At 55.0% G+C, this 24,103-nt stretch overlaps 1 non-coding gene across 1 annotated transcript; it reads right to left on the minus strand.

Moving 5' to 3' along the window:
• Nucleotides 1–9,096: 9,096 nt before the first annotated feature.
• LOC124099655 (uncharacterized) lies at nt 9,097–23,900 on the minus strand. The gene is made up of 4 exons (XR_009227823.1): nt 23,708–23,900; nt 10,971–11,040; nt 10,011–10,156; nt 9,097–9,259 (listed from the first exon to the last, which is right to left on the minus strand). It is a non-coding gene; the product is annotated as an uncharacterized LOC124099655 (transcript).
• Nucleotides 23,901–24,103: the final 203 nt, after the last annotated feature.

Genomic DNA, 24,103 nt, shown 5'->3' on the forward strand with positions numbered 1-24,103 from the left:
GAATGGGACACCTGAGCGCTTGGCTTTGCCCAGAGGCACAGCCATCACTGCAGTCCACTGGCGAGAGTGGGGACTCACACAGACCCAGCTGGAACCTGGGCTTGAGTCCGTCACACTAGGTCCACTAAGATCCCAGAATCATCCTCTGGCAGAATGCTCACAGTGAGTCCCCAGCTCATGGTGTCAAAGTGCCTAGAGTAGGAAAGGCTCATCCCAACTTCAGGGCGGTAAACCAAAATTAGTGCCATAGCCCAGGAAGGGTCCCCATCTCAGTGCCTCCACCAGAGGCTGGAAAACGCACAGCAGTTATACTCCCATTAACTCACTCCTTGGAAAGTACACGCCAAATGGGTCACAGAGAATGACACTGTGTTGTTACTACAACTACAGTCAGGTTCTGATGCCAGATAGCTACTTACTAGGACAGGGCTTTTTTTTTTTTTTTTTTTTTGGTACCAGGGAGCCACATTTTTTATTTTGAGACAGGGTCTTGATAAGCTGCTAGGGCCTCGCTAAGTTGCTGAGGCTGGCCTGAACTCTCAATCCTGCAGGTACGGCATCTTCCTAGAGAAGTTTTCATTAGCATGTATTAACTGTACACATGAAGGGATTCCGTGAGACAGTACCTATTTACATACAGTGTGCACTGGTTAATTTAATCCCATGCCCAGTGTCACTATGGTGTCTCTACTGAGCAAATTAGCTGGTAGTCACCAGTGACAGAGCTTAAGAACACATAAGAACAGACTGCAAAGCAAATGTTTCTAAACTCACGTAGCCAAAGACGTCAACAGCATTTCACACACACGAAAACACTACTGTGATCTTCCAGGAAGAGAGTGGCAGATTGTGGGGACTGACTTACAGAACTGTGGGACTTGCCAGGCAAAAGCCACTCCCCGACTTCCGGCAAACTTAATTTACAGACTCTGGTCACACCTGCAGAACGCCTTCCCAGGGACATCTGGGTCCGTGCTGCACAGCGGGAGGTGTGGCGTGGAGGAAGAAGAAGCAGTGTCATCAGGGAGGCAGGTAGGTGCTGAGGAGGAGGGAAGCAACCAGCCAGAGGGTCGGGAGGAGGCGCAGACTTGGAGTCGCGCCCACAGCAGGCCGGGGAGCCACATGGGCACACCTGGGAAAGAGCCACTGCGGGCAGGCCCGGTGCGAGGCCCGAACACCCCTGGAAAGCCCAGGGAACAGCCAGGAGGCCACAGCGAGGCAGGGGAGAAGGAGGGGACAAGGTCCGTCCAGGAGGGGCAGCAGGGCAGGGCCGTGGGGCGCTGGGAGCAGAGCTACGCTAGCAGTGGACCAGGTGGACGGGAAGTCAGTAAGGTGGAGGGCTTCAGGGAGGGCTGCAGCCTCCTGAGTCCAATCAACACTTTAGAGAATGTCTCTCCAGGGACGTTCATCGAAGTCCACACAGAACATGCACCAGAATGTTATGCATTTAATTATTAGAATAAAAATTAACATTACTTAGAATATTGTTACCTATTCTAAGTCTTCAAATACGTAAATAAAAGGATTCACACCACACAAAGCGTGTTGTATAACAACATGGGGTTAAGTCAGAAATCAATCTCAAGCATACATTTGAAAGATCATCAAATATTTCAAACTAAACAGCATACCTCTAAACAATCCCAGGGCCCGGACAGAACCTGAAAGGGTTAACTAGCAAGTATTTGGACTGAGAGGAAGTAAAACAGTGTGTCCCCCCCAAGAACAGCCATGCTCACAGGGGATTTCATGGCTCCAATTCTCATGTTAGGACAGAAGAAAGGTTTCAAATGACCAACTTTAGTTTTCACCTTAAGAAAGAAGGGGCTGTGGCTGTGGCTCTGCAGGAGCACACTTGCCTGACATGTGTGAGGCACTGGGTCAATTCTCAGCACCACATATAAATAAATAAAAGGTCTATCAACAACTAAAAAAATAAAAGAAATAAGAAAGAAAAACAAAATAAATCTCCATTAAAAACAAAAGCAAAGTTAAAGATCAGAAGGAAATTCATGAAATTGGAAAAACAGAAAAAAAGTGACCAAAAGCTGATTCTTTGAGAAAATTAGTTAAATTAATAAATCCCCACCCAGGCTGATTAAGAAAAGGTCTGAGACGGGCATCACCATCTATCTGCGCTGCACATGGAGAAGCCGAGGGAAGTGGCTGAGCAGTCGTGTGCCAATGGATCTGCAGCCAAGGCAGGGTCCTCGCAAGACAAAGTTCCCTCGCGCCCTGAAGGTCGTCCACCTGGGTACTACACACCTAACTCACAACTCCACCTGCGGTTCAAAGTCCTCCTGTGAGCAAAGCCACAGCTCAGATGGCCTCAGGGCGAGTTCCGCCAGACACTGAAGGAAGAAACTACAATTCTGTGTGTGCTACTTCAGGGACCTGACCAGGACCTGACCTGCCTTTTGTCTCTGTGAGGCCAGCATCACAAGACAGAGACGTCCTTGGAAAGGGAAATTACCGTCCAATGCCCTTCACAAACATGGCTGCAAGAGGTTCATGTGCAGCTATAGCAGAATTCCACAGACTGGGTGACTTATAAGGAGAAGGAATTGATTTCTCCCGGTTCCAGGGGGTCCAGGAGCCAGCATCTGGTAAGGGTCTTCTGGTTGGGTCCCCTAGGGGGAAGGAGTGCCATGTGCTCCATGGTGGACAGCAGAAAGACGGGCACACTCCCCCTACTGAGCCAGCTCCACAATAGCGCTAATTCATTAGGCAGAGTCCTCGGGCCTGACACCTCCCACTGAGCCTCACCTTCCTTCACCATGGCCTTAGGGACCAAGTTCCCAACACCCAGATTTCTAGGGGACACATCAAACCATATCAGGTTCCAACAGTGTGTAAAAAGAATGATGCAGTGAGACCAATGGACTGAGCCCCAGGAATGGAGGGCTGGTGAACACTTGGAAATCAGCGTCATTCACCCTGAAGCTTCCCATCTCCACTGACACAGAGATAGAATCCAACACTACTTCTGATATTGGACACCTGGTAAACTAGAACAGGAAGGAGCATCCTCAGCCTGGAAAAGAGCATCTGAACCCATAGCTCACAGTGTACCTCATGGCCCAAAAGTGGCCTCCCACTGAGAAGAAGGCCAAAGGTCCACTCTTGCCACTCCACCCCACTCTGACCTGGAGGCCCCTGCAGTGCCGAGGCATGAAGAGGAAGTAAGGACACCCCACTCAGAAGGCGCAGCCTCTGTGTGCACAGGCACGTGCTGACCCTGGCAGAGCAGCACAACGGGGCGCAGAGCTGACATCTGCAATCCCAGCTGCCCGGGAGACTGAGGCAGATCCAGGGTGTGCGGCCAGGCTGGGCAACACAGCGAGGCCTTTCTCAAAAAATAAAAAGAAAATCTAGTAAAATCTACTTATGCACACAACACAGTAGCTGCTAGAATGAATAAGTGAATTGAGCAAGTTTGCAAGTTCAGGAGCACTAAATGATATCAGTTGCATTTCTATTACCAATAAAAAATGAGAAACTTGAAAAATAACACAATTTCCAATAGTATCAAAGATATAAGCCACTTATGGTTAAATAGGCATTGAAGATAAGTACACCAAAGGCCATAAAACATTGCTGACACAAATTAAAGAGAACCTTGATGAACAGAGGCTCACGCTGGGTCACAGGTCAGAAGACTTGGCATGGTTGAGACGTCAGCTCTCTCCAAATCGATGCACAGTGCAATTGATTCAGCGCAAACTCAATCAAGAGATCTCAGCAGGACTGTCGTCAGCATTGACAAGTTGATTCTAAACTTCATGGGAGAACACAAAAACCTCGAGGAACCAAGCACTTTGAAAAACAGCCACAAAGACATGACCTGACTTCAAGATTATCAAAAAGCCACTGTGTGTGGGACTGTGTCAAGATAATAAGTACGGAAACAAGAGGCAGAAGAGTGTGCAGAAACAGACCAGCTCTGTGTGTTGCCCAGGTTTCAACACAGGGGCAAAGCAACTGCGTGAACAAGGGTTAAGCTCTCCACGGAACACCTGGACACCTGCAGGAAAGGCCTGGTCCACCCCCCCATGGTAAGGGTGGGCACAGACCCAAGCACCAAACTATAAAGTATCTAGGAGCATCCTTGTGACTTTGGATTAGAAAAGAAAGATAGCGAGAGAGATAAGTGTGATCCATAAAATTGAAAATTGATGTATTAGATTTCATCCAAATTTTGAACTTCTCTTTGTAAGATATCGCTCAAAGAAAAACTGCATACTCACTGGGAGAAAATATTTGCAAATCACATCTCTGAAAAAAAATGACTTGTACTGGAATATATACAGAATTCTCAAAACTCAATAAGAAAACAACCCAATAAAACAGTGGACGAAAGATTCCAACAGACACGTCACTAACAAAGATAAACAAACTTTGTACAAACAATATACCCAACACTGTTGGTAGTTAGGGAACTGCAAATTAACCCGCATTAGATGACTGGGGTGTGGTGCACACCTGGCTGATGTGGAACACATCTATGGTGCCAGGGCTTGGCCAGGATGTGGAGCACCTGACTCTCGGACACTACTGATGGGAACAGAGAATGAGAAACAGGTTGTCAGTTTCTTAAAAAGTTAAATATGCACCTACCATATGGCCCAGCTAACCCATTCCTGGGAATCTACCCCAAAGAAATGAGACCAGATGTCCACACACAAAGATGACCACAGATGGTCACAGCAGCTTTGTTCTGAGAGCCCAAAGCTGGAAACAGCCCCTGGTAGTCGCCTGGTGGATGAAATGAACAAACTCTGGTGTACTCACCTACAGAAACCCACAGTCCAGAGGAGCAAACCATTGATAAACACGTCAAGGGGTGGGTTTCCAAATCCTTGCACTGAGTGAAAAAAATCCCACAGGAACAGCCGGGTGCTGACAGCCACGGGCACGATCCACACGGCACCTTTAGTAACACAAACCAGCTGCTAGACCACTGGTTTGCAGCTGTCCACCTGGGAAAGGCTTTTTCCAAAGCCTCAGTAGAGCAAGAGGAACCCAGCAGGCAGCAGGCAGCAGGCAGCCGCCCACAGGCCTGCACTACTCCTGGGCCCAGCCTCACCCGGCTATGCCCACTGCTCTGTGCCGTCTTTCACTCTTAGAGAGGATGGGATGGTAATTCACCTCCTTTGAAGCCAGCCCGCCTCTTCTGCCACCTTCCATAATGCGGTCCAGAGGGTCTCTGGATCATCTTCAAACTCCCCGCCTACCACTTGGTCCACTGCACTCAACAGCACAGTGAGTGGGAAAGGCCCTGGGGAGTGGGTAGCTCCCTCTACCTCCGCACACCTTGCACAGAAGGGGGTGCGCAATGTGGAATCCTGGGTCCTGACGGGTCAGTGAGTACCAGGCCAGTGGGTAGGCCGCGCTGCCATGCCCTAGGCAGCAGAAGGTGTTGCTCCCCGTGTCACTCCTGGAAGTCCCCTGACAGGTGGGTGCCCGCCTCCCCGCCTGCCTGAACTCTGCAGGCCATTCACACCTGCCACCTTCCCCGCGGTCTGTCCTTGGGAGTGGAGCCCCTGGCCCAGGGGGCTATGAAGTCAAGTCCTCCTGGCCCAGATGGCCCACCGCCCATGGCCCACGGCACAGGAGTCCAGACGGCTCCCTCTCTGGAAGCGGGCAGCAGCTCCACTTCAGCCTGGGCCCCGGGTGGGGCTGCCACCCTGTGAGGCAGCTAGCCCTCCGTGCTCCTGGCACCCAGCGTCCTTCTCCCTCCCAAGCCCAAGGTAGCAGGTGGCTCTGCCTAAGGATAAAAATGCCCCTTAGACCTGGAAGTCATGGCTGCTTCCTCCCTCTGCGTCCGCTAAGTCCCTGGGAATAGGGTGTGGACACAAAGCAGGCCTGCCTCACCAATGACTCACACAACAGCCACCAAGGAAAGCGGAAGCCAACGGTCAGCTCCGTGGTCCATCAATTTAAACACAGTCGAATATTCTCTAACTGTATCTTCTTGTGCTCCCTGCTCCATGAGGTGTCCCTGGGTTTGTCCCTGTGGAACTACACGGACCCTCCATACCTTCCCCAGCATCGTACTCATCCCAGGGAGGCGGTGAGAGAGACCTCAGGCCCCATCACAGCGCCCAGGGGACTTTAATGTGAAGCTACAGCTCTACAGAATTCATCTGAATCCTGCTGCTTCAAAGATGGCACCTGAAGGACACAGCTTTCTAGACCACTGTATCGATCAGAATTCTCCAGAAAAAAAGAGCTAAGTAGCATTTAAAAAAAATCAGTGCTGGGGATTGACCCAGGACCTTGCATATTCTAGGAAAGTACTTCCTGCCCATTGGGGCATAGTTATATATGTATATATTAAAGACAATGTTGTACCTGCCTATGATCCCTGCAATAGAGAGGCAGAGACAGGAGGATCATTAATTTGAGGCCATCTTCCATAATGCTGTCCAGAAGGGTCTCCGCCCTTCTGGAGGGGGGAGACCCCATCACAAAAAAAAATGAAGAGAGCCGTTCCTTGTAACAAGTCTCTTTATGTTTAGGAAACCACACACAAAGAAGAGACTGCACATAAGAACTGGCTCAGGAGCCATGGAGGGACAGTCCCAGGATCTGCCATGACAAGACGGGGCCAAGGAGAGTCGGTGATGTAAACTCCAGTTCATGTCCAGAGGCCAGCAACCCAGGGAGCCTGGTCAAGTTCTAGTCCTGGGCCAAGTGCAGAGGCAGGAGGCAACCTGTCCCAGCTGTGTTGGTCAGCTCCTAGTCACTGTGACCAGAATACCTGGAAGAACACCTGAGAGGGGGAAAGTCTCTTCTGGCCCAGGCCCTCAGAAGTTCAGTGCACGGTTGGCCCTCCATTGCTCTGGGCCAAGGTGAGGCAGCACGTCATGGAGGAGGAGGGCTGCTCCACTCACAGGGGCCAGGAAGCAGAGAGAGAAGGGGAAGGGCCACAGGGAAGATGTCCCCTCACACACACACCTGGGACCCATCTCTTCAGCCACATCCCCCCTGCCTGCAGTTCTACCCAGTCAGTCCATTCACACCCTGAGGTCACTGCTCTCGTGATCCAATCGTTCTATCTTGGAGTACTCCTGCGTTCACAGGAGCTTTGTGTAAACCGTAACAGGCCTATCCAGACCAAGTCAGGCAAAGAGAGGGAATCCTTATCAGCTGTTGGCTGCAGTCAGGCGTTCGGCTGATCGGGCAAGACCCACCCACCTCAGGCAGGGCATCTGCTCTGCTCAATTTGTCTATCTGAATGTCCATCTCTTTTGGAAAGCCCTCACAGGCACACCAGAATACTATCCACCAAATATTGGCAGCCCAGACAAGTGGACACATGACAATGACCATCACTCTCTGCTCCTTTGCAATGTCCAGGCCCCAAGGAGAGCTTGGACGGTTTGACATCGGGAACTCTCAGTGACTTGTGCTTCTCGAGGCACAAGTCACCGAGAGCCCCCGATGTCAGTGCCTAGGGTCCTCCTCCATGGTCCAGCTGGGACCATATGGTCCTCAGGAGCCTCTGGCCAGTGCCTGAGTGCGGCAGGGTGCTGGGGCAGCCCTGTTTCACCCGTGTGGGACCCCCTACCGTGTACGATCTCTGCTCCAGAGCCCCCTGGGCTCAGCAGGGACCCGGAGACCTGGCTCAGCCTGATGTTCCCCCTGCCCAGCCCAGCTTCCTCCCGTTTCTGCTCACATAGGGGTCAGCTCCTATCAGAGTGGGGCCTGACCCTCAAAACCCTGCTTTCCTCCTCCTCTGCCCAGACGTGTGCTCCAGAGAGCCCCAGCCCTTCAGCCCAGTGCCATTTCCTGGGGAGCCATCCCTGGTTCCCTGCACACCGTGACAAATAGGAGTGGGATCAGCACATCAGACCCCTCCCTCTGCTCCGAGTCCAGTGCCACCCCCAGGTGGAGAGAGGGGGTCTCTCCCCCAGCGCCCGGTGCCCCCGGGACCATGAGCAGCCTCAGGAGCTCCAGGGTTGGAATCCTGAACCCCTCCTTACTCCTGGTGGTAGCCACACCCAGTCTCCCGAGCGCAGCCCAGTCTGGCAGCTGCGCTACCTCAGGAAACACGACAGGGGTCTTACAGAGGACCCCAGATCTGGCTCTGGGGCTGCAGGACCTGCCACACGGGTGGCTGAATGTTTTCCGTGTCACCTGATGGTGAGGGTGCAGTGCTGCCGCTGCTGCCCACCATCCCTAGCAGGTCCCCAGGCCCACCAGCCTCCAATGGACAAGATTCTGAACTGCGTTCACGTAGCCTCCCTCCTCTGCAGCGCCTTCCAGGACCCCAGAGAGCCTGCTGGCTGCAGAGCCTCCCTGGGCAGCAGCACACGGGGAGGAGTCTGCTCAGGCCACCACGTCTGCAGACCACAGCTGGGCTGGGCCTGAGAGACGGGCACTGACCTGCTTCTGCCCGGGGCCACTGCAGGGTCCCTGGCAGGACAGTTCCTGGGCCCTCCTCTGCCCAGCTCCACAATAACCTTCCTGTCCTTCTTCCTGTCCCACACCCTCAACACATCCAACCCCCAAAAGTCCTAGAGGAGGGGCCAGTGGGCTTTCTGGGACCCTAAAATGGGAGCCCTTCCCTACACTCACCACCACCAGAACAGAGGGATTTCCCCAATGGTGGATACCATCCCATGGTCCCCCCACAGGAAGTCAACGCTGGCAGACCAGGTCGGAGCCTGGTGGGAGTCACAGCCAGGAGGGAGGGACTTCCCGGGATTCTGTGCGCTGGTCTGGTGCACAGGATGAGTCGCACTGTTTACTGCACATCTTATTGAAGCCACCACCACTCTGGAGATGCACGCTCCCAGGGGTCAAGCCGCTCCTGTTCAGGAGCTACCCAGGAGGCTCCTTCTTGTCCCTGGCAGGGATGTCCGGCTGCAGCTGACGGCTGGCCCTGCCCAATCCCCCCAGGCCTCAGCACCTCACAGTGCGGGACACTGAGTGTGAGGCTGCGTGGTAGCCTTGGAAAGGGAGCCTCGGCCACCCCGTTGGCCTACACATTCGTGATGAGCAGTGAATTCAAGAGTGAGCCTTCCGTGTTCTCCACCCCTCCTGAGATGAGCCACAGCAGGCCTAAGGCCACGCACAGTAAGGCACAACTTCAAAAAATACCTTTATTCTTTCCCACGGGATGGCTCCACACACACCCCAGGAGAGGTCACCCGCTGCGCGTCCCAAGCACCACTTTCTGCCACTTTCCTTCCTCTCTGTGCACGTCAGTCAACTGCTTCGGCTTCTTCAGCTTCTGAGAGTGTCACTGTCCCTGGATGGAAAAAAGAAACAGTTCTGTGCCTCAGAATGTCTGGCCGCCCCAGAGGCTTGCCAGGGGTATAGAGCACATCTCCTCAGCAGCCACTGGGCAATTCTTTACTCAAATGCCCACCAGCAGGTGGCCTGCGCTGCCCACTGGGCAGAAGCCTCTGCCTACGGCCGGGGAAGGGTCTGCATCCCTGGGGAGGTGGGCATGTGTCCTGTAGAGCAGCCACAGGCCCAGCGTGGTGCTGGGCAGGGCAGGCGGGAGGTCTCGGTCAAGCCACGTGGGCAACTGGGGGAGAAGACTGCACACCTCACTCCACAGGAGGCCATGATTTGGGACACCCCTTCTCTAAAGTGCCAGGCTGCCAACCTGTGGAAACGGACACGCAGCCACACAGGCCTCCTGAGAGTCAGCAACAGGCACGTGGCTGCCTCCCGGAAACCTGGGCTGGTGGTGGCCACAGTCCGCACCAAGGGCGGCCACTTGGCTCTGCAGTGCCCCCGGGCACCCTGGACCCCGCAGGTACGCCGGGCCCTGCCCAGCGCCTCACTCTGCCACGGCCACCTGCCGTGCTGGCGGCCAGAGCGAGGGGCGCAGAGGAGGACAGTGCCCGCTGTGGAGGCCACTCCAGCCCGAGTGGCCGACGCAACGCTGCCCCACTCATAACCGTGGGGCGCTGAGGCGTCCCCAGAGTGGCCTGGGAGGCGGGCTGGGGGTGCGGGCTGTGGGCTGCGGGGTGCCCCCGCTGGGCGCCTACCTTCCCCCTCCTGGGGCTCGTTCTCCCCGCTCTTCCGGGAGGTCTCGCTTTTCGAGGCCTTCGTGGCTGTCTCCCCACCTTGGCCATCGTCACCACCAGCCGTGCCCTCCTCGGAGCTCCTCATTCTCCTGACCTCTTGGACAATTCTGATGGGAAGAGTTTGGTCACAGCCAGAGGAGGGAGGGATGGAAGCGGCCCCTCCTCACACGGCGCCCGGTGGAGCACGGGGGACCGCCGCGAGGCCTGGCCGCGGCCAGTGTTTTGGCTCTAATGAGTGCTTCAACGGAAGGCTTGAGCGCGGCCTCCAGACTCCCAGACAAGCCGGCAGGGAGGAGGCGGACGTCGGGCAGCGGGCACTGTCAGGTCCTCTGCGCCAGAGGCCCGCAGCTCCACTCGCCTGTGAGAGCCTCTGCTGCCGCTCTGCTGGACCAGGCAGCCAGCCTCCCAGGGCTGGCGCGGGCGTCCCAGAGGGCTGTGGCAGCAGGGGCAGGGCCCCGGGAGAGTGCTCAGTGCCAGTGCTCAGTGCTCTGCCCGCCCACAGAGCACAGCAGCCCTGCACCCCCTCCACAGAGATGGGAGGAGGGACTCTCACACACACACACGTCCCACAGACAGGAGGCACGCCATGGGACAGACACTTGGTCCAGGGGGTTCAGTGCATGCACCAGCCCCGGAGACAACAGGGGCCCAGTCTATCCCCACTGACCCCCTGGTGCAAACCACAGGACCTCCCTGGTGGGAGGATAAGGGTCCCAGAGGGGGACAGTCCTGGCTGCAGAGGCTGGGAGGGAACACACGGGAGGTGGAGTACCTGGAGTCCTAGGTGCCCTCTAGGTGCTGGATGTCACCTGTGTCAACAGGAGCTCTAGAGGACACCAGGGGAGTGGGTGGGAGAGGGAGCCAGCCCGAGAGGCACCCCAGACATCCTGTCCATCCCCATGAAAGACACACAAGACTCACTTGTAAATAACGGCAGCGATGAAGGCGACAGCGATGATCACAATCAAGGTAGAGAATGCCTGCACATACGCTGCAAAACAAGCGCAGGTGAGCGTGCGGCCTGGGGCCACCGTGGCCACCACAGGGAGTGTGGGCAGAGCATCCGGGCCCAGCTGGCGAACAGCCAGTCCTGGGCAGAACGCTCAGGCCCAAGTTACTTAAGAAACAGTCCTTGATACAGCATCCGGATCCAGTGGGTTCAAAAGGAGCCCAGCAGAGCATCCCAGCAAGGGTTAAAGACCGGAAAGGTGGCCCACAGCCCAGAGCGGCCACAGGCCTCAGGACTGTGCTCCCCTGCTGCTCCCATCAGCCCTCTGCTCCAGGGCTCAGGCCTGAGGCAGACTGAAGGCTTTGCCCGCTGGGTGCCTGTAGCCCTGACACCCACAGGATGCCCCCTGCAGTCATGTCCTACAAGCAGGTAGGACTCCCCGTGCTTCAAACCTGCTACCTTCTCTTCATCAGGGTGAAGTGAGGGTTCTTGAAAGATCACTGCAGATGAAGTTCTTAGCATGGTGGGTGGCAGGCGGCTGTGCATAGCAATCTCCATTGTTATTATTCTCATTACCACTCATTCTCTAATTGCTTTTTCCCTCTCTCAAGGGAAAGAAATTGGCTCACTCACAAATGCCTAACTCAAGTGACAGATTTGCTCCAACCCCTCACCAGTTACTCTGAGTTGTTTCTGAGTGTCCCTGACAGGAGTAAATAAGGCCAACAGATGTGACTTCCCTGGAAGGTGCATTAGTTTCCAAGGCTGCCCTGAGAAAGTACAGCTCACAAGTCTTAAAACAACAGGAGCGTACTGTGGCCCTGCCCAGGAGGCCCCCCCACTGAGGCGTAGGCCTGGCAGGGCCGCCTTCTCTCAAGGGCCCAGGGACGCCTGTCCTTGCTTCTTCAGGGCTCTGTGAGGTTGCCGGTCGTCTTTGGCATTCCTATTCTGTAGCTGCACCACACCTGTCTCTTCCTAGGACGCCAGTCATGTTGGATTAGAGGCCTGCTCCAGGGTGACCTCATCTCAACTAATCGCATCCACAAAGATCCTCTTTCCAAATAAGATCACAGTCACAGGTCCCAGGAATTTGGATCTCAACGTCGGCTTTGTGTGGACACACTCGGTCCACAGAAGGTGAGCCACAGTGGCAGAAAAGCTGCCTCCCCGGCAGGTGATCTGAATTCCAGCGGCTCCACAACCCCTTGACAGCTTCACAGAAATGGATGAGGCCCCAGGGAGCCTTTAGGTGGGGACTGAAGTCAGAAAGCTGAAGGGGGTTAAAACCAACCTACTAGGGATGGCAGCCCAGAGCCTTGATCCCCCTCATGTGGGCGTGACCTCAGTCAGCAATGGGTAGGTATACAGCAGGTGCTCAATGACTGAGAGGTCATCAGGGAGAGGGTGAGGAGAGAACGAGACTTGGAGTCATGTGGTTGTTGGCTAACAGGATCCAACGCTGGGCAGTGGACAATTAGGAGGCTATCTGTGCAGACTCAGCCCCGTCAGTCGGTTTATCCCTTTAAATAAAGGCCTTTCTCGGGAATTTGCCTGTGGATCTCCAGCTACTCAATCAGCTTGGCCTCCAGTGCGCACATCTCCCAGTCTTCACACCCCAGAGAAATGTCCTCCCCTGACCAAGGCTGTCCTCTGACTCCAGGAGCCCTGTGGAGGGGAGCTTCGGAAGCTGGCCAGGAAGATCCCACAGCATCCGCCCTGCTTCCTTAAAGCCTGGAGAAAGACAGTGGTCAGGCCATGAGCACTCAAGTGGCCTTCATGACCAGGAAAAGGGGATCGCTGTGACACTCTGACACCCGGACCACCACCAGCAGAGCCAGTCTTCCTGGAAATAACCTCCACCCCCATCAAGCAGCAAGGCATACAGCCTGGGGGCATCCTGAGGCAGTCTCCCTACAAACCAAGTGCTGTGAGCCAATCGTCAGCCGGCAGCTGGAAGTTTGCTGGGGCCCCTTCGGCTCATTGGACTGTTTCCCTGCCCTTTCAGACCACGGAGCTCCAAGTGCGGGTTCACCAGACACCAGGTGCTGTGATGGATCTCTCAGAAGTAATAGCCACTGAAGAACAATCATTCTCTTGAAGGAATATCTCGGGAACTTTCCCCAAATACAGTTAAACAAGAGTTTTGAAATCATCCCAGCAAGTCCAACACCTGCAGTCAAGGTCCTGAAGTCAAACACTTAGGAGAAATGTCACATTAAATAATGGGCCCCACATCAAGACTGAAGAATGAAGGAAGCCTTTCTCTTTGAATCCCCAGTTCTTTCTGAGAGATCTAATGCTAATTCCCCCAAGTTCGTATTTTTAATAATACAGATTATGCCATAGCACAATGTGCACTTCAAACCAGCCAATTTAAGAAGTTGGTGAAAGGTTTTCATAACATGGAATTATGTGCACAAAGAACTCATAATACCCTGTCACTGAATACTACAACTTACCCAGCACAAAGGTTCAGTCGCCGTCTTGAATGAGAAAGGTGTCAAAGAAATGAAAAATAATTTGAGGGCACAGTGAGAACCCAAGTGCAGGGCCCACTGCCCAGACTCTTCCCACAGATGGCCCACCCTCCACTGGAGAGACAGCAGAGCTGAGAGAAAGCACGGCCCACACGACCTTTATTACAAGTGGAAGGGTGGAAGGAGGCTAGGACCTGCTCCCCTGCAAAAATGATGCACCCACTTGCAAAAAAGGGGCCCTCTTGAGCACAAATTCCTGAGAGCCTAAGCTGTTTTCTGAGTTCGTTAAGGACACCAGCAACTAGGTGCAGCAGAAGACACAGTTCACCTTTCCACAGAGTGATAGCTACCCGGTGATCTTTCTGATTCAAGCCATGTGGGACACAACATTCACAAAATGATCAACATCTGCATGAAACGCAGATGAAGAAACAGGCTGAGACAGATTAAAGAGCAGCGGCAGCTCGGATTGTGCGTCCCTGCTGGCGGGGACCTGCCTCACACGGGCATTCTATCACACTAGGGGCTCCCTGCTTCATCAGGATGTCAGGGAATGGGATAATCAGTTGTCAAAGGTACGAGCTGCTCTGTGACTCAACCTGGGAACCGAACATCTTCCGTATCTTTATTCGGAGAAGGGTTGGGGCTAAAAGAACAAACCTGATACCTCTAGGATGTCCCTGTTTTTACTTTGAGAGCTCCAAGTGGTGAATCTCAGAAAACCTAAGCTGCATAAGCATCCAGGACTCTGGAATCCTACAGGAAGCACAGAAAATGGTGGAAGGAGGCAGCTAGATTCCACCCACCTGCTGCTCCTCACATGTTGAGGCGGGAACATCAGACCAACAAGGCCACAAACTACAAAAGATGACAAGTGAAATGCAGCCGATTATCCAGAACCCCACTGGAGCCACAGACCCAGCCTCAGGAGCGCCTGCCACATGCTCCAGAGAACATATATTGGGAGGCCAGGACTCAGGAAGTTCCCCCCATTGGCTAGAGCTGGAGAACACCATGCTAAGTGAAATAAGCCAGACCCAGAAAATCAAGGGTGGACTGTCTTCTCTCATATCTGGAAGTTAGAGTAAAATAAGTGAGGAAATGGGGGGGGGGGGGGCAGACAGCATAAATATATAGGGAAGATCAGTGGTGTAGAGGAGGAGATGGAGAGGGCGGGAGGAGGACTGGAAGGGGGTGCTAAGGACTGAAATGGAGCAGATCAAATTCTATGCATGTATGATTTTATCAAAACGAACCCAACTATTATGTACGACTATAATGCCCTCATAAAAGAAAAAAGGAAAAGGTCTCCCACGTACGCCCCTGGCTAAAGGTGGAGGCCCTGAGTCAAGGCAGGTGGAGAAGGATGGTTCCTCCAGGAAGTAGAGCTACACCTGGGCCTCGCCCTCAGAGGTTCAGCCGGGCCAGCTAACTTTCAGGATGGGATCCACATTGCTGGCAGAGCAAGGAACACCACCAGTCCTTCCTCCACAGCAGCAAGGAGAAGACTGGCACACACTTTTGCAGAAGCCTGGACATTAGCCACAAGCTTGCAGAAACCTGTTTGCTACAAATGAACAGCTGAATCGCTGAGAGAACAGCAAGCTTTGAGCATTTAAACTTGCCTGTTCCCGCCTCTCCTGCCCACTCTCTAGTATCATGGTGGCCTTGAAAATCAACTGTACAGCAGCCACTGGAGGGCAGAGCAGGGTCAGGGCCCTCCAAAGTCCCGCTGCCAGAGGACAGCCTTCACTGGATCTGTCTGACGCAGCCCTGGAGGATCCAGCCTGAAAGGCAGCCTGCCTTATCTGACTTGAAACGCAGCTCCTTTAGTGAGAGCACCTTCCCCAGGCATTCACTGAAAACTGTCCGAGGCAACTTTTTGAATCCAGGGGCACTGATGGTCGGTTGTGCTGGGCTGAAGCCGTGACCGGCAGTGGGACAACAACAGGCCAACCACAGCCCGGGAGAGGAATCCGGGGAGTGTGGACTCCATTGGGAGCTGCAGAAAGCCCTGACTACCATCCTGGGGACCTCAAGGGTCACCAACGTGATCAGAAGGCCTGAGAAGGCCCTGAGCACCAACAGTGGCTGACCTGGAGGCTGTAGGTCAGCAGGAAGTGGAGCCCTCTGGCTGGAAACTGGCTGGCCGGACACCCACTTGTAGCCCTTGGCAAAGACGGTAAGGCTATGTTTCCAGGCAACCAGGAACTTTCTGTCCAGTCATTAGCTGACCACTAGCCAACCAAGCAGAGCCTTCAGTATCCGCACACCACAAAGGATACAGATTTTGCAGAAGTTGTAAAAACAAAAAAATCAAATAATCACTACAATAAAAGCAGCAATAACAATAAGCCTGAGGAGGGAGGAGAGCCTGAATTTCAGAATTGTTGTGTAATATTACTTTAAATATCCAGTTGTCAACAACAACAGAAACCATGGAACACGCAAAGAAATAGTAAGGTATGCTCATACACATGAGAAATGCCATCTATGGTACCTGAGGAAACCGAGGCATTGGGCTTACTAGATGAATACTTTAAGCCCACTATTTAAAATATACTCAATATTCTCAAAGAACTCAAAAAATCATCTCTAAAGGACTAAAGTATGAGTATAATATTTCATTAAATACGGAATATCAATAAAGAGATTAAAATGATTAAGGATCAACTAGCCAGGCATAGTGGCACATGCCTGTAATCCTAGCAACTCAGGAGGCTAAGGCAGGAAGATGACGAGTTTAAGTTCAGCCTCGGCAACTTATCAAGGTCCTAAGCAACTTAGCAAGACTCTGTCTCAAAATAAAAAATGAGGGTCTGGGGATATATCTCAGTGGCAGAGCACCTGCCTAGCATGTGTGAGACCCTGAGGCCCTGGGTTCAATCCTCAGCACCCACATAAAAATAAGAAAATAAATACAATAACAAGCCATCAACAACTACAACTAAAACTATTTTAAAAATAAAAAAAATAAAAAGGGCTGAGGCTTTAGCTCATGGGTAAATTGCCCCTGAAATCAATAATCAATACAGAACAAAAGAAAGAAAAGGAAGGGAGGGAGGGAGGGAGGGAAGGGAAGGGAGGGAGGGAGGAAGGGAGGGGGGGAAGGGAAGGGAGGGAGGGAAGGGAGGGAGGGAGGGAGGAAGGGAGGGAAGGGAAGGGAGGGAGGGAGGGAGGGAAGGGAAGGGAGGGAGGGAGGGAGGGAGGGAGGGAAGGGAAGGGAGGGAGGGAGGGAGGGAGGGAAGGGAAGGGAGGGAGGGAGGGAGGGAGGGAGGGAGGGAGGGAAGGGAGGGAGGGAGGGAGGGAAGGGAAGGGAGGGAGGGAGGGAGGGAGGGAGGGAAGGGAAGGGAGGAAGGGAGGGAGGGAAGGGAAGGGAGGGAGGGAGGGAGGGAAGGGGAGGGAGGGAAGGGAAGGGAAGGGAGGAAGGGAGGGAGGGAGGGAGGGAAGGGAAGGGAGGGAGGGAGGGAGGGAGGGAAGGGAAGGGAGGGAGGGAGGGAAGGGAAGGGAAGGGAGGAAGGGAGGGAGGGAGGGAAGGGAAGGGAGGGAGGGAGGGAGGGAGGGAAGGGGAGGGAGGGGGGGGGGGGAGGGAGGGAAGGGAAGGGAGGGAGGGAGGGAGGGAGGGGAAGGGAGGGAGGGAGGGAGGGAAGGGAAGGGAGGGAGGGAGGGAGGGAAGGGAAGGGAGGGAGGGAGGGAGGGAAGGGAGGGAGGGAGGGAAGGGAAGGGAAGGGAGGGAGGGAGGGAGGGAAGGGAGGGAGGGAGGGAGGGAAGGGAGGGAGGGAAGGGAAGGGAGGGAGGGAGGGAAGGGAAGGGAGGGAGGGAGGGAGGGAAGGGAAGGGAGGGAGGGAGGGAGGGAAGGGAAGGGAGGGAGGGAGGGAGGGAAGGGAAGGGAGGGAGGGAGGGAGGGAGGGAAGGGAAGGGAGGGAGGGAGGGAGGGAAGGGAAGGGAAGGGAGGGAGGGAGGGAGGGAAGGGAAGGGAGGGAGGGAGGGAGGGAGGGAGGGAAGGGAAGGGAGGGAGGGAGGGAGGGAGGGAAGGGAAGGGAGGGAGGGAGGGAGGGAGGGAAGGGAAGGGAGGGAGGGAGGGAGGGAGGGAAGGGAAGGGAGGGAGGGAGGGAAGGGAAGGGAGGGAGGGAGGGAGGGAGGGAAGGGAAGGGAGGGAGGGAGGGAAGGGAAGGGAAGGGAGGAAGGGAGGGAGGGAGGGAAGGGAAGGGAGGGAGGGAGGGAGGGAGGGAAGGGAAGGGAGGGAGGGAGGGAGGGAAGGGAAGGGAGGGAGGGAGGGAGGGAGGGAAGGGAAGGGAGGAAGGGAGGGAGGGAAGGGAAGGGAGGGAGGGAGGGAGGGAAGGGAAGGGAGGGAGGGAGGGAGGGAAGGGAAGGGAGGGAGGGAGGGAGGGAAGGGAAGGGAGGGAGGGAGGGAGGGAAGGGAAGGGAAGGGAGGAAGGGAGGGAGGGAGGGAAGGGAAGGGAGGGAGGGAGGGAGGGAAGGGAAGGGAGGGAGGGAGGGAAGGGAAGGGAAGGGAGGAAGGGAGGGAGGGAGGAAGGGAAGGGAGGGAGGGAGGGAGGGAAGGGAAGGGAGGGAGGGAGGGAGGGAGGGAAGGGAAGGGAGGAAGGGAGGGAGGGAGGGAAGGGAAGGGAGGGAGGGAGGGAGGGAAGGGAAGGGAGGGAGGGAGGGAGGGAGGGGAGGGAGGGAGGGAGGGAAGGGAAGGGAGGGAGGGAGGGAGGGAAGGGAAGGGAGGGAGGGAGGGAGGGAAGGGAAGGGAGGGAGGGAGGGAGGGAAGGGAGGGAGGGAGGGAAGGGAAGGGAAGGGAGGGAGGGAGGGAGGGAAGGGAGGGAGGGAGGGAGGGAAGGGAGGGAGGGAAGGGAAGGGAGGGAGGGAGGGAAGGGAAGGGAGGGAGGGAGGGAGGGAAGGGAAGGGAGGGAGGGAGGGAGGGAAGGGAAGGGAGGGAGGGAGGGAGGGAAGGGAAGGGAGGCAGGGAGGGAGGGAGGGAAGGGAAGGGAGGGAGGGAGGGAGGGAAGGGAAGGGAGGGAGGGAGGGAGGGAGGGAAGGGAAGGGAGGGAGGGAGGGAGGGAGGGAAGGGAAGGGAGGGAGGGAGGGAGGGAAGGGAAGGAAGGGAAGGGAGGGAGGGAGGGAGGGAGGGAGGGAAGGGAAGGGAGAAGGGAGGGAGGGAAGGGAAGGGAGGGAGGGAGGGAGGGAAGGGGAGGGAGGGAAGGGAAGGGAAGGGAGGAAGGGAGGGAGGGAGGGAAGGGAAGGGAGGGAGGGAGGGAGGGAGGGAAGGGAAGGGAGGGAGGGAGGGAAGGGAAGGGAAGGGAGGAAGGGAGGGAGGGAGGGAAGGGAAGGGAGGGAGGGAGGGAGGGAGGGAAGGGAAGGGAGGGAGGGAGGGAGGGAAGGGAAGGGAGGGAGGGAGGGAGGGAGGGAAGGGAAGGGAGGAAGGGAGGGAGGGAAGGGAAGGGAGGGAGGGAGGGAGGGAAGGGAAGGGAGGGAGGGAGGGAGGGAAGGGAAGGGAAGGGAGGAAGGGAGGGAGGGAGGGAAGGGAAGGGAGGGAGGGAGGGAGGGAAGGGAAGGGAGGGAGGGAGGGAAGGGAAGGGAAGGGAGGAAGGGAGGGAGGGAGGGAGGGAAGGGAAGGGAGGGAGGGAGGGAGGGAGGGAAGGGAAGGGAGGAAGGGAGGGAGGGAGGGAAGGGAAGGGAGGGAGGGAGGGAGGGAAGGGAAGGGAGGGAGGGAGGGAGGGAAGGGAAGGGAGGAAGGGAGGGAGGGAGGGAGGGAAGGGAAGGGAGGAAGGGAGGGAGGGAGGGAGGGAAGGGAAGGGAAGGGAGGGAGGGAGGGAGGGAAGGGAAGGGAGGGAAGGGAAGGGAAGGGAGGGAGGGAGGGAGGGAGGGAGGGAGGGAAGGGAAGGGAGGGAGGGAGGGAAGGGAAGGGAGGGAGGGAGGGAGGGAAGGGAAGGGAGGGAGGGAGGGAAGGGAAGGGAGGGAGGGAGGGAGGGAAGGGAAGGGAGGGAGGGAGGGAGGGAGGGAAGGGAAGGGAGGGAGGGAGGGAGGGAAGGGAAGGGAGGGAGGGAGGGAGGGAGGGAGGGAGGGAAGGGAAGGGAGGGGAGGGAGGGAGGGAAGGGAAGGGAGGGAGGGAGGGAATGGAAGGGAGGGAGGGAGGGAGGGAGGGAATGGAAGGGAGGGAAGGGAAGGGGGGAAGGGAGGGAGGGATGAAGGAGAAATTCTGGAGTTGGAGTTGGGGATGTAGCTCTGTGGATGAGTTCTTGCCTAGTATGTATGAAGCTTTGGGTTTGATCCCAACAGAGAGAGAGAGAGAGAGAGAGAGACAGAGAGAGAGAGAGAGAGAAATTCTGGAGTTGAAAGTACAGTAACAGAAATGAAAATTTTCACTAAAGCAGATTTGAACAGGCAAAAGAATCAACACACTTCAAGATAGGTCAATTAAGATTATCCAGTTTGAATCACAGCAAGGGAAAAATCAATAAAACAACCGCCATAATGACAACCGTTTCAGAGATCTGTGGGACACCATCAAGTGTACCAAATATACGAAATAGAGTCCCAAATGGAGAGGAGAGAGAGAAAGGGAAAGATATTTCGAGAATAATGGTGAAGACTTTCTAAATTTAATTAGCATTAATGTACACACACTAGAAGCTCAGCACATTCCGAGGAGTCTGAGTTCAAAGCAATCCAACGTAGACATATGATAAGGGACCAGAAGGCAAGGAGACTCTCAGAAGTGGCACAATGGAAGTGACAGGCACATACAAAGAAGCTGGAGGCTCAGAGGCAGCTCATCAGAAACCACCCAGGCCGAGGCAGGACCAAGCGCCGGCATTCCTCACCAGCAGCAGCTCTACCTGCTCATTCCAGAGGAACCGAGGCTGAGGACCAGTGCCGCAGCTCTGCCTCACGAGGAAGAGTAAGTCAATTCTGCAGGCTGGGGTGAAAGGAGAGGAAGAGAGTGCAGCTGAGTCGCCAACACACCCCATGTGAAACGCCGGACCCTGCCCCTGTGATGGAGGACAATCAGAGCTAGACATAGGAGTGGTCAGTTCTCACCTCTGCTCACCACTGTTCTGAGGGTCCAGTTAGAAAAACTAGGCAAGAAGATGAAAGGTGTGCAGACCGAAGAGGAAGAAGTTCAACTAGCTCTCTCTGCAGATGACATTGAGCCTGTATAGAAAGTCCTAAGGACTCACCTAAAGAAACAGGCAGAACTGATCAGCAAATTCAACAAGTTGCCAGAGACTAGATCAATATACAAAAATCAATTGTATTTCCATATACCGGCGATGGACAATCTGAAAGTGAAATTAAAACAATTCTGTTTATTATAATGTCAAAAGGATAAAACACTTAGAAGTAAATCTAACAAAAAAAGTTCAAGATTGGTACATTGAAAAATAATAAATGTTGTTGAAAGAAATTGAAGGCCTAAATATATGGAAAGACATCCCTTGATCATGGGTTACGAGAACCGGTGTTGTTAAGATGGCAATATGCCCCAAATTATCTACAGATTCAATTAAATCCCTATCAAAATGCTGCATGGCTTTGGGGGTTTTTTTCTTCTTGTTGTTGTTTTTTTTGCAGAAATTAATAGGCTGATCTGAAAATCAATACAGAAAAGCAATAATAGCCAAATTAATTTCAAAAAAGAAAAAGTTGAAGGTCTCACACTTTCTGACTTTGAAATTCACTACAAAGCTACAGTCATCAAACTTTGTAGGGCTGGTTAGGGACAGAAATGCAGGTCAGTGGGTTGAGCTGGAGTCCAGCGATGAGGTTCCCACAGGCAGCTGGTTTCCAGCAAGGGTGTCGACCCAGGGGAGAAAGATGAGCCAACAGTTGATTCTGCTCAGTGGAGAAGTGGGGGTGGACAGCTGGATATCCACAGGCAAGAGAGTGGAGTTAGAAGCCTTCCTGGTCCCAAATGCCAAAATCAACTCCAAATGGGTCAAAGACCTAAATGGAAGAGCTGCAGCTGTCACCTCTGAAGATAGAGATCTTGGTGACCTCGGATTAGGCACTGGCTTCTAGATGTGATGTCAAAGCAAAATAGCCAAAGTAAAATCAGACAGAGGGACGCCATCGCCACTTAAAATGCTGTGCCTGGAAGGACACCACCCAGAAGTGGGAAGACCCCCACGAGGACGGCAGGAAAGCTGCAGTTCACATGTCTGACAGGTCCGAATGCAGACTCTAGAGAGAACCCCAACGCCATGGTGAGAAGACAGTCAAGCCAGTCACACACTGAGCAAAGATCTGCCTGGAATTCCTCCAGAGAAGACAGACCAATGGCCAGCAGCATGTGTAAAGATGCTCTATCATCAGGAAATGCAAACCCAAAGCACCATGAAGATAGAGTGGCACCATTTCAGTGGCCACCAACAGAAGAACAAGTGGTCCGAGGACGCAGGAGGCTAAAGGCTAGAGCCCTGGACCAGGACGTGGGGCTGGAGGGCGTGGCCCCGGAGGGCAGGCTGGAAGTCCCTCAGCATCTGCACATGGTGTCAGTTCGTGACCCTCCAATCCCATTCCTAGATGACATTTCCGAGAGAATTGAGAATCTGTGTTTGCACGGAAACTCGGCCACAGTGTCAAAGCAGTCTTGCTCCTAAGAGCCAAGGAAGAGACTCCGCCAAACGTTCGCCAACTGATGACTGGATGAAGGACACGCCTCTCAACACAGCGGGGTCACTCATCCATAGAAGGGTGGGCCCCACCAGTGCTGCACTGCGGACTTGAAAAGCGTGGAGGAGGGCACCTGCCATGCGACTCCAAGGTCCAGACGAGAGGCCGCAGAGGCAGAGTGCTGCTGCGGGCAGGGCGAGGAGGGACCGCTGACCGCTGGGGGCCTCCTGATGTGATGCATCGGCAGAGATGGTTGCAGGAGTTTGTGAATTTACTAAAAGCCACTGAGGCGTGTTCTTGAGAAGAGTGAAAGTTATGGTGTCACAGTCTCATCTCAATAACAACTTAGTAAAAGAGGGAAGTTCCAGTTGCTTCTGTCCACAGAAGTGGGGAGGTGCTGGCAACAGAAGACCCACTGAGGGTGTCCACTGTGACCAGTTTTCTCCTTTTCTGGAGGAGCCAGATGTCACCTTCTGCCTGAGCACTAGATCTTCACAGTGAAGCGGATGGTCACCTCCCCAGCAAGCTTCATCCCACCCACTTTCTCCTTGAACTCACTCTGAGGAGCTGGCGTGGGCAGCCCTGGCAGGTCACTCTGCCCCAACTTCCTGAGCCACAGGGAGCAGGAGGAGGACACACAGGGCCTTGCCTCTGGGGTGCAGGAGGAGAAAGGCACACACAGGTTTGGAATCCTCCATTCCTCCAGCGCGCCTTCCCTCACGGCCAGACAGGGAGGGTCCTGAGCGGCTTCCTGAGCCCTGGAGCAGGTGAGCAGTGCCGCAGGTAGGCCAGCCTTCCTGGCCTGCAGGGCTCACATCCCCCTCTCTGAGGGGCTTGAGGGTAGGCTGTCCCCAGGAGCTCTAGGGCCTTCCCCCAGCCTCTGGCAGGCTGTAAGCAGGGCAGGGAACACATACGTCTTTATGTGGATTCACGAGGGTTTGGGAATACTGACTTAGAACATTTCAGAAGCACAGAAGGCCAGGCTCTGATATGCGAGAGTGCGTCCAGGAGTAGTGGACCTCACCAGGCAGCACCTGGCTTACATAGCTCCCCACACCTGCACTCCCCACCACGGCTGGTCACATGAAGTGGCTCTCTAGGGACACTCCTCCTCCTGGAGACTCACGGCAGGTGGGGGACAGGCTTCCCTACAGCTCCCTCGCCAGGCTGGCCAAGGCACCCCTGCCATGCTAACAGCTCCTTGGCATCCCAGGCTGGACCTCAGGACTGGATCTGTTTCCCGTATTATGCTCAAGCCATTCTGGAGAGTCCCAGCTGGGTCAGGTCCCTCGAGGGTCCTCACAGTCTGTGGCTGGGTGCCAACCCTGCCTGGTCAGACTCTCCCCTGACTATGGCCAGCAGCTGCCTGCCCCTACCTCCCTCGGAGCCCACTTCTGCAAACCCTAGAATGACCAGACTCTTCCAAGGAGGGACATGGGCCGTCCCCTCCCACAGCAAGTCCTCTGGCCTGGGAGTGGGATTTCTCACTCTCCAGGCCACCCCCTGGAAGTCCGCTGCCCTTGCTCATGAACTGAGCAGAGTGTCATGACCTGCGAGCAGGGAGAGGAGGGCCCCTCAGTGGGGACTGGGGGACGACGCAGCCCCACACTCACTCGGAACCGCCTTCTCGTAGCAGACGCCCTTGTAGAAGCAGCACCCAAGGTCCTTGCAGCGGTCCCTGGAGACGTTGTAGTCGCAGATGTCATACAAAGGAATGTCGCACACTGCAGAGGCACAGACACAGCACTGAGGACTGAGGCCACGGGCGGCGGAGGCAGAGGACGAGCCACTGTGGACTTAGGTGGCCACTTCTCTTGCTCTTTAAATTAAATTTCATGTGAATCCCACTTTGAAACTAAGATCTGTAATGAATTAAATTTCTGAACAAAATAATGCCAGTTAATCCCAGCACAATGCAGGGGCCTGGAGGATCGGGAAGATAACACAACTCAGCGCAGCGCACATGGGGCCCAAGCTCGGCAAGACCCCAGAGGCCTGGGGCCAACTCG

This window comes from Marmota monax, unplaced genomic scaffold (genome assembly GCF_021218885.2).
Source record: "Marmota monax isolate L192 unplaced genomic scaffold, Marmota_monax_Labrador192_F-V1.1 WCK01_AAM20220418_F8-fsc00026, whole genome shotgun sequence".
Taxonomy (NCBI): domain Eukaryota; kingdom Metazoa; phylum Chordata; class Mammalia; order Rodentia; family Sciuridae; genus Marmota; species Marmota monax.